The sequence below is a fragment of the Schistocerca piceifrons genome, chromosome 4 (genome assembly GCF_021461385.2).
Source record: "Schistocerca piceifrons isolate TAMUIC-IGC-003096 chromosome 4, iqSchPice1.1, whole genome shotgun sequence".
Classification (NCBI taxonomy): Eukaryota; Metazoa; Arthropoda; class Insecta; order Orthoptera; family Acrididae; genus Schistocerca; species Schistocerca piceifrons.
In genome coordinates, this window is record NC_060141.1 from 801,473,450 (window position 1) to 801,484,971 (window position 11,522).

An 11,522-nucleotide genomic window follows, 5' to 3' on the forward strand; every position below is an offset into this window, starting at 1 on the left:
ACATATGAAGTAATATTGTCACGAAGATAAACAGGTAAAATTTCATTTAAACTAGGAATGAATGCTGCTGAAAATATACACTCCTGGAAATGGAAAAAAGAACACATTGACACCGGTGTGTCAGACCCACCATACTTGCTCCGGACACTGCGAGAGAGCTGTACAAGCAATGATCACACGCACGGCACAGCGGACACACCAGGAACCGCGGTGTTGGCCGTCGAATGGCGCTAGCTGCGCAGCATTTGTGCACCGCCGCCGTCAGTGTCAGCCAGTTTGCCGTGGCATACGGAGCTCCATCGCAGTCTTTAACACTGGTAGCATGCCGCGACAGCGTGGACGTGAACCGTATGTGCAGTTGACGGAGTTTGAGCGAGGGCGTATAGTGGGCATGCGGGAGGCCGGGTGGACGTACCGCCGAATTGCTCAACACGTGGGGCGTGAGGTCTCCACAGTACATCGATGTTGTCGCCAGTGGTCGGCGGAAGGTGCACGTGCCCGTCGACCTGGGACCGGACCGCAGCGACGCACGGATGCACGCCAACACCGTAGGATCCTACGCAGTGCCGTAGGGGACCGCACCGCCACTTCCCAGCAAATTAGGGACACTGTTGCTCCTGGGGTATCGGCGAGGACCATTCGCAACCGTCTCCATGAAGCTGGGCTACGGTCCCGCACACCGTTAGGCCGTCTTCCGCTCACGCCCCAACATCGTGCAGCCCGCCTCCAGTGGTGTCGCGACAGGCGTGAATGGAGGGACGAATGGAGACGTGTCGTCTTCAGCGATGAGAGTCGCTTCTGCCTTGGTGCCAATGATGGTCGTATGCGTGTTTGGCGCCGTGCAGGTGAGCGCCACAATCAGGACTGCATACGACCGAGGCACACAGGGCCAACACCCGGCATCATGGTGTGGGGAGCGATCTCCTACACTGGCCGTACACCACTGGTGATCGTCGAGGGGACACTGAATAGTGCACGGTACATCCAAACCGTCATCGAACCCATCGTTCTACCATTCCTAGACCGGCAAGGGAACTTGCTGTTCCAACAGGACAATGCACGTCCGCATGTATCCCGTGCCAACCAACATGCTCTAGAAGGTGTAAGTCAACTACCCTGGCCAGCAAGATCTCCGGATCTGTCCCCCATTGAGCATGTTTGGGACTGGATGAAGCGTCGTCTCACGCGGTCTGCACGTCCAGCACGAACGCTGGTCCAACTGAGGCGCCAGGTGGAAATGGCATGGCAAGCCGTTCCACAGGACTACATCCAGCATCTCTACGATCGTCTCCATGGGAGAATAGCAGCCTGCATTGCTGCGAAAGGTGGATATACACTGTACTAGTGCCGACATTGTGCATGCTCTGTTGCCTGTGTCTATGTGCCTGTGGTTCTGTCAGTGTGATCATGTGATGTATCTGACCCCAGGAATGTGTCAATAAAGTTTCCCCTTCCTGGGACAATGAATTCACGGTGTTCTTATTTCAATTTCCAGGAGTGTAGTAAGTCCAACCGGTAATTTCCGAAGTCACTTTTGGGTAAATAGTCATATCCGGTTATTGTTTATCTACTGTCTAGATAGACTGATAGTAGAAGAGTTGTTTTTGACAGATGCAAAGAATAGTAAAAGAGTAGGCAGCGGTACAGAAAACTAAAAGAGAAACAGCACTACTACAGCTCGGGGCCCTATGCTCGCTACGGCACATATTCACTTAGTGTAGTGAATCCCCTGAGGACTTTAATAGCCGCACATAATTTTAAGTTTGTGATTTAGTGGCCAATTTGGTGGAAGTGCGTACATAAATTGATCTAACCATGAACATGGATGTATGTCATTCTTAGAATTACGAAAGATCTTAAATTTCCGAACAGTTAAGAGGTGTTTATAGTCAATGTTTTCTCCTCGTGGCGACAAAGACCTACCGCGTCTGTCCCAGTCACAATGTCGATTATTGTCAAGTTCGCGCACCTGGCGCTCTCTTTTCGCATCCCGTAAATGAAACAAATTATTTTCTTCAAACCCCTCTGATATCTGCGATTCCAAATTTCTTTTGCTGTCTTTTCCTACAATTTCGCCTTCGATCTGTTTGACTCGCTTTCGTAATGCCTCAACTTCCCTTTTAACGCGTTCATTAAATTTTCCCTGATTTTCAACATGTTTATTTATGTTCTGGTACTCTTCGGTTTCTGCAAATGGTAATGGAGCTGTATCATCCGAATCTCTGTCCCCATGTAAACTAAGATTTGTCAATTTATCTGAAATCTCCTCAACTCTTTCCGCTAAATCACCTATCTTTTCTTTCTGTTTATTTACGTCTTCCGTAAGTGTCGCGACTCGGGTTTCAGTATTGGAACATTTGGTAGTTAACTGTTCATATTGTTGTGTTAGATTATTTATTCTGTCATTCGGTACGGATTCCTCGATTCTTTCAAATATTTCTTTCTTATCGTGTGCACGTTGTTAATTTAACTCTGAAAATTTTTGTACTATCACGCGATCTTTTTCTTCCCGTTCTCTGTCCTGTTCCTCTTGTCTGATTTCTGTTGAAATTAAACTATTATTGTGAGCATTCAAAATCGGTTGTACTTCTTCTCTAATTTCTTTCTTTGATTCATCTTTCATGTTTTTAAAACATGTCCCTGTTCGTGAGCCTAACTGTGTTTCCATTGTTTCCATCTCGGTTTTACTTGTTCCTATTTGTGAGCCAAACCCTCTTATCACTGCTCTTAATTCAGATCCCAAATTTAATATTGCACTCATTAACTGCTCCATTTCTTCTGTCGTTAACCACGCAATCTGAGAATTTTTCGATTGAGAAAAATTTTGAACTGTTTCCGGACTATTTTCCCTGCTTATTAAATTGTTTACAACACCATTATTCATCATACTGTTGTCCTGTGTTGGCGAATTCGCCATGTCAACAATTTCGTTATTCTGACTATTCATCATTTTTGCCTGTTTCATTGCCCGCGTAATCATTTACAAAATATACCAAACTCGTCACTATATGAAAATTACACACAATGACTCCTTATCTCCAACAATACTATTCACACGAGATGTTTCCCTCAAACACGATTAACGAACAACTGAAATAATTGCACTAGATCGTCAAACGCGTATACAAGGCAATAAAGATTAAATTTTGAAAAATACCATTAGAAGAATGCCAATTACCAAATCTACACATGCAAAATAGACTACAATTACTAACTCCAGATTACTACAACAATACTACTGTCTACTATTTTTACAATCAGAAGATTCCAAGGGACGATCCGAAGCAGCGGTCGCCACGTGCATGGGGGCTTAATTAAATATGATTGAAAATACTTTTTGTTTTTCGTAGCTGTCTGTCCGATTACGCTATTCTCGTAATCGGTTGGCCCTGACTAGTATTGTTACGCTATCTGACTGCAAAGAACAACAACAAGAATGAAATGAATTTTTTCGTTGACACAATTAATTAAGTCCTCAGCAACTATGAAACCTACGAAACCAACAAACACAAGTGTAGCTGTTCTGTATGTGGTAGTATCTCCAACAAGACAAGAATTTTTAAATACCAATTATACTGACGTGATAAAAGAAAATTAGAAAAACTATAATTACGCAAGAAAACCAGAATTCACTCTAATACAAGAACACAAGCCAGATGCTTTGTTGACTGAACCTGTAATGATGCATTATTTGAGACACACAAATAATAAAAGAACATTGTGGTTTTTACCTTCATATATATTGACGAAATGCACTCTGATCATTACAATAACATCTGCTATCTCTCCCATCAAATAACTGGATAAAACATGGAACAAACACTCCTTACTACAACATCTCGACAAGCCTTGCCCACTAGCACATCTCAACACGAACTGTCTTCTACGAGCTCTGCCCACATACTGACTTCTACGAGTTCTTAACAGGCACTGTGGAGGCGGCTTAATAGTACTCTTTGGCGCAATCTCTGGTGCAGTGGCTCAGTGTAGCCACCTTTCAGTGGGCAGGGGCACTACAAGTGTAGTCTGTGGACAGTAAGATGGAAATGGGGGTCTCATGGGGAGCGTGCCAGAGACAAGTCCTTGCAGTCGCATTGTCCTCTTTGTCCTCGAAAGCTCAGTCGGATGTCGGCACGGTAGCTCAGCGTGTTCGGTCAGAAGGCTGCACGCCTCTGTGATAAAAGAAAACTAAGTAAAGGAATCAATGGTCAACTTGAATGGATGTCTTGTGACGTCCACCCAGACCAAACGCAACGAACAATACCGAGAAAAAAGCAAAAAGAGTCTGATAGAGCATCTGCCATGTAAACATGAGAACCCAGGGCACACATTTTCAACTGTCCCCATTGATATTTATCAACGCCTGTAAGCGTGTAATGGTCTGGATTTCATTGTAATTTCAGAGATCTGCAAGATCACCAGTGGTATCTGTTCTTTCGGACATGTCCAAAAGAACAGATACCATCTTCATATATTCATATAAACGGAAGTTGGTAGGTGTGTTTCTACATCTAAAAGATAGTATCTATTAAAATATCGCAGTAGCCGTATGGGATGTGAGATGTTACTATTACAGTGTGGGTGACGTCGCAATCTGTCTATAGGTATATTAGCGATCAGAGACTTTCTTCAGCCCGAGCGTGTCTTACGTAGCTCGTAGGCAAAGTAAGTTCCATTATATTCTTCACACAGATCGCGCCCAGCCACGCCTCTATGCATCCGAAGATTAGTAAAGTTATTATTTACGCAGGTTCACTCCGCTCTAGCGGTCAATTTTTGGGCACTGAATAGTTCATATTCTTCAGAAAAATTATCTTTAGGCGTAATTACGTGAGATGTAACCAAAGTTCCTGTACTATGCGAACCAAGGATGACTGTTAACACCAAGATCGATAACACAGTCATCTCGGCGCTACAGTTCTGGAACCGCGCGACCACTACGGTCGCAGGTTCGAGTTCTGCCGCGGGCATGGATGTGGATGATGTCCTTAGGTTAGTTAGGTTTGAGCAGTTCTACGTTCTCGGGAGGTGTACCCGTGGTCTATGGGTAGCGTCTTTGATTCATAATCAAAACGTCTTCGGTCCCGGGTTCGATCCCCGCCACTACTTAAAATTTGATAAATAATCAGCATTGGCGGCCGAAGACTTCCGGCATAAGAAGTCAGCCTCATTCTGCCAACGGCATTGTCAAAGAGGGCGGAGGAGCGGATAGAGGTCCAGGGCACTCTCTTGTCCTAAGGGTGGGAAATTGCCCCTAAAGGCGGAAGAATCAGCAATGATCAACGACATGAGGATGCAGAAGGCAATGGAAACCACTGCATTAAAGACACGTAACGTGTATCCACAAGACATGTGGCCTGTAATTGAAGAAGTGTCATGATGATCTCTCCATTGGCAAAAGATTCCGGAATAGTCACTGTTGTGACTTGGCAAGACAGCCAAGTCACTATGCGAGGATGCCGAAAGGCACGCGTTAAGCTCACGCAGACTGGCGTGAGGTCTGGAACAGTTAAGGGAATTTATAGTAGCAAATAAAGTACGTAGTTGATGTAATACTTAACTTTAATCCATAATTGGAGAACATCGCTCTTGTTGATACATTATTAACAATCTCAATATAAACTGGTAATGGCGCCTTGCTATGTCGTAGCAAATGACGTAGCTGAAGGCTATGCTAACTATCGTCTCGGCAAATGAGAGCGTATTTTTCAGTGAACCTTTCCTAGCAAAGTCGGCTGTACAACTGGGGCGAGTGCTAGGACGTCTCTCTAGACCTGCCGTGTGGCGGCGCTCGGTCTTCAATCACTGACAGTGGCGACACGCGGGTCCGACGTATACTAATGGACCGCGGCCGATTTAAAGGCTACCACCTAGCAAGTATGGTGTCTGGCGGTGACACCACAGTCCCCCATTCGGATATCCGGGAGGGGACTGCCAAGGGGGAGGTTACTATGAGAAAAAGATTGAATAATCAACGAAAGGATAACGTACTGCGAGTCGGGGCGTGGAATGTCAGAAGCTTGAACGTGGTAGGGAAACTAGAAAATCTGAAAAGGGAAATGCAAAGGCTCAATCTAGATATAGTAGGGGCCAGTGAAGTGAAGTGGAAGGGAGACAAGGATTTCTGGTCAGATGAGTATCGGGTAATATCAACAGCAGCAGAAAACGGTATAACAGGTGTAGGATTCGTTATGAATAGGAAGGTAGGGCAGAGGGTGTGTTCCTGTGAACAGTTAAGTGACCGGGTTGTCCTAATCAGAATCGACAGCAGACCAACACCGACAACGATAGTTCAGGTATACATGCCGACGTCGCAAGCTGAAGATGAACAGATAGAGAAAGTGTATGAGGATATTGAAAGGGTAATGCAGTATGAAAAGGGCGACAAAAATCTAATAATCATGGGCGACTGGAATGCAGTTGTAGGGGAAGGAGTAGAAGAAAAGGTGAAAGGTGGCTACACTGAGCCACAGCGCCAGAGATTGCGCCAAAGAGTATTATTAAGCCGCCTCCACAGTGCTTGTCGAGAACTCGTGGAAGACAGTGCTTGTTGAGAGCTAGTAGTAGTCAGTGCGTGGGCAGAGCTCGTAGAAGACAGTTCGTGTTGAGATGTGCGAGTGGGCAAGGCTTGTCGAGATGTTGTAGTTAGGAGTGCTTGTTCCATGTTTTATCCAGTTATTTGATGGGAGAGATAGCAGATGTTATTCTAATGAAGATATTGTAATGATTAGAGTGCATTTCGTCAATATATATGAAGGTAAAAACCACTATGTTCTTTTATTATTTGTGTGTCTCAAATAATGCATCATTACAGGTTCAGTCAACAAAGCGTCTGGCTTGTGTTCTTGTATTAGAGTGTAATTCTACTTTCCTTGAGCAATTATAGTATTTCTAATTTTCTTTTATCACGTCAGTATAATTGGTATTTAAAGTTCTTGTCTTGTTGAAGAAGAACCGTGCCAGATGTGTACGTTGAGTCACACTCCCGCACACAGAACAATTACATTTGTGCTTGGTTTAGTAGGTTTTATAGTTGCTGGGGACTTAATTAATTAACTGTGTCAACGAAAATTTTCTTTCATTCTTTGTTGTTGTTCTTTGCAGTCAGATAGCGTAATAATACTAGTCAGGGCCAACCGTTTACGAGACATAGCGTAATCGGACATAACAGCTATTAAAAACTAAAAATATTTTCAATCATATTTAATTAAGCCCCCATGCACGTGGCGACCGCTGCTTCGGATCGTCCCTTGGAATCTTCTGACTGTAAAAATAGTAGACAGTAGTATTGTTGTAGTAATTTGTCGTTTAGTAATTGTAGTCTATTTTGCATGTGTAGATTTGGTAATTGTCATTCTTCTAATGGTATTTTTTTTCAGAATTTTATTTGTTGTCTTGTCTACGGGTTTGACAATTTAGTGCAATTATTTCAATTGTTCGTTAATCGTGTTTGAAGGAAACATTTCGTGTGAATGGTATTGTTGGAGATAAAGTGTCATTGTGTGCAATTTCCATATAGTGACGAATTTTTTATGTTTTGTAAATGATTATGTGGTCAATGAAACAGGCAAAAATGATGGATAGTCAGAATGACGAAATTGTTGACATGGCGAACTCGCCAACACAGGAGAACAATATGTTAAATAATGAAGTGGAAAACAATTTAATAAGTCGGGAAAATAGTCCGGAAATAGTTTCACAATCAAAAAATTTTCAGAATACGAGATTAACGGCAAAAGATATGGAGCAGTTAATGAGTGCAATATTAGATCTTGGATCACAGTTAAGATCTGAATTAAAAACAGTGGAATCACAAATAGGAAGAATTAACACGAAGATGGAAACTTTGACAATACGGTTAGGCTCACAAATAGGAACAAGTAAAACCGAGATGGAAACAATGGAAACACAGTTAGGCTCACGAACAGGGACATGTTTCAAATACATGAAAGACGAATCAAATAAAGAAATTAGAGAAGAAGTACAACCGATTTTGAAGGCTCACAATAATAGCTTAATTTCAACAGAAATCAGACAAGAGGAACAGGGCAGGGAACAGGAAGAAAAAGATCGCGTGATAGTACAGAAATTTTCAGAGTTAAATTTACAATGTGCACACGATAAGGAAGAAATACTTGAGAGAATCGAGGAATCCGTACCAAACGACAGAATAAATAACTTGACGCAACAGTATGAACAGTTCACTACTAAATGTGACAATACTGAAACCCGAGTCGCGACACTTGCAGAAGACGTAAATAAACAGAAAGAACAATTAAGTGATTCATCGGAAAGAGTTGAGGAGATCTCAGATAAATTGACAAGTGTTAGTTTAGCAGAAGGGTTTGAAGAAAGTAATTTATTTTATTTACGGGATGCAATAAGAGAGCGCGAGGCGCGTGAATTTAACAATAATCAACATTGGGACTGGGACAGACGCGGTAGGTCTTTGTCGCCACGAGGCGCAAACATTGACTATAAACACTTCTTAACTGTTCGGAAATTTAAGATCTTCCGCGATTCTAAGAATGACATACATCCATGTTCATGGCTAGATCAATTTATGTACGCACTTCCGCCAAAGTTGCCATTAAGTCACAAACTTGAAATTATGTGCGGCTATTAATGTCCTCAGGGGATTCACTACTCTAAGTGAATATGTGCCATAGCGAGCATAGGGCCCCGAGCTGTAGTGGTGCTATTTCTCTTTTAGTTTTCTGCACCGCTGCCTACTCTTTTACTATTCTTTGCATCTGTCAAAACAACTCTTCGACTATCAATCTATCTAGACAGTAGATAAACAGTAACCGGATATGAGTCCTCAGGGGATTCACTACACTAAGTGAATATGTGCCGTAGCGAGCATAGGGCCCCGAGCTGTAGTGGTGCTATTTCTCTTTTAGTTTTCTGTACCGCTGCCTACTCTTTTACTATTCTTTGCGTCTGTCAAAACAACTCTTCGACTATCAGTCTATCTAGACAGTAAGTAAACATTAACCGGATATGACTGTTTTACCCAAAAGTGAATTTGGAATTTACCGTTTGAACTTTACCTTCAGCAGCAGTCATTCGTAGTTTAAACGAAATTTTACCTGTTTATCTTCGTGACAATATTACTTCATATGTTGACGACATTCTTATTGCTAAACATTCTTGGAGTGAGCACAACAAAATTTTGGATTCATTGTTACGTATCTTTGCAAGAGTTGGCATTACAGTAAACTTGGAAAAATCTAAATTTGGTCGTTCACAGGTGAAATTTCTCGATCACTTTATTTCTACAGAAGGTATTCTTCCTGATCCAAAAAAAATTAGACGCTATTCGTACTTATGCTGTACCTACCACAAAACGTGAGGTTCGTAGTTTCCAAAATTTTTGTGGAATGATATACTTTTGAGAAACCAACAGCTAGATGTAAACATGCGGAGAGTACAAGGATACCGCGCTGTGTTTTGGCGGCGGCACATACTCAAAGCAACAGTCAAGTCTGCGCGCCCCACAAGGCAGTCGTTGACCGCGAACAATTGCTTCCTACGTCACGCGCCTACAGCTGATCGAGCGCTCAGTGCGAATGCACTGACAACCGTACACAAATACACAGTTTAATTTCTCCGATTGAATTCAGTATAAAGCTATAGTGAGTTGATGAATTATGTTATTAACATTCAGTATTTTCCAGGATACGGTTGTATAAAATATTTAAGAACTTCAGGTAAATACATTGCTGCCACTACTACTTGATACACATGATGAACATCAGATTTTGACAGAATTACATTTACACAGTTAACACCATTCAATTACACAGTAGTACTTAATGTGGATGAAAGATGAATGAGTGTGTTTTGTGTGTTTTCCTTTCCTAATCCTACCCACCTATCTCGTAAATATTATTTTATTTGTTTGTAGTGGCTTGCACTGACACCCATAAATATTATAGGTTTACTGATATTTGAGTATTTGTAATAGTTAATATGACAATTATCTGACATCATTTGTGTGTTTATTACAATTTGTATGTTTAGTGTAAGAGCATTGTAAAAGCATTTGTATGTGTATTGAAACTATTGTTCATGCTTGAACTGTCTGATTAGTGAAGGTGAATATTATGGACTGTTACTTGTACTTTTTCTACATGATTGGTGCCACTAGGACATGTTTAATTTCTGCTGATGAACAGTGTGATCAGTGATAGTGAATGTTATGGACTGTTACTTGTATTTTTTGTACATGATTGGTGCCACTAGGACATGTTTAATTTGTGCTTATATGCTCTGATGAACAGTCTGGTGAGTGATAGTGAATATCATGGACTGCTCTCTGGACCTGCTCATCATTGCTAAGTGCAACTGATGGACTGCTTCTACTGAAATGAAGTCACTTGTTGGTGTCTGCACCTGCTCAACATTGCTGGGTGCAACTGATGGACTGCTTCTACTGAAATGATGTCACTTGTTGGTGTCTGTACCTACTAAACTTTGCTGGGTGCAACTGATGAACTGCTTCTACTGAAATGATGTCACTTGTTGGTGTCTGCACCTGCTCAACATTGCTGGGTGCAACTGATGGACTGCTTCTACTGAAATGATGTCACTTGTTGGTGTCTGCACCTACTCAACATTGCTGGGCGCAACTGATGGACTACTTGTATGGAAATGAAGTCACTTCTTACTGTCTGCACCTACTCAACGTTGCTGGGTGCAACTGATGAACTGTTTCTACTGAAATGAAGTCACTTGTTGCTGTCTGCACCTGCTCAACATTGCTGGGTGCAACTGATGGACTGCTTCTACTGAAATGAAGTCACTTGTTGCTGTCTGCACCTACTCAACTTTACTGGGTGCCACAGATGGAACTGCTTCTACTGAAATAATGACACTTGTTGCTGTCTGCACCTGCTCAACATTGCTGGGTGCAACTGATGGACTGCTTCTACTGAAATGATGTCACTTGTTGGTGTCTGTACCTGCTAAACTTTGCTGGGTGCCACTCATGGACTGCTTTTACTGAAAAGATGTTACCTGTTGGTGTCCTTTTTTTGTATAAACTAATCATTGAAAGCATTTTATGTGAACATTTGTATAAACTGATTTTTTGTGTATTGTGTAAACTATTATGTAAAGCCACATGTATGAAAAGAATTTGTATTGCCTACTGTATTTTATATATTAGGTTATTGAAAGGTCAGTGCAAAGCCAAAATTTTAACTAATTATGTGATATTTAGGTATTAATATTATCTTTTATTTTTGTCTGTATTTTTGTGGACGAATTTGGTGGTATTTCCACCACCAATGCTGGCAAAAATACCATCAAATTCTGGCCTGTGGAGGAGGGGCATATGAAAGGTGGCTACACTGAGCCACAGCGCCAGAGATTGCGCCAAAGAGTATTATTAAGCCGCCTCCACAGTGCTTGTCGAGAACTTGTGGAAGACAGTGCTTGTTGAGAGCTAGTAGTAGTCAGTGTGTGGGCAGAGCTCGTAGAAGACAGTTCGTGTTGAGATGTGCGAGTGGGCAAAG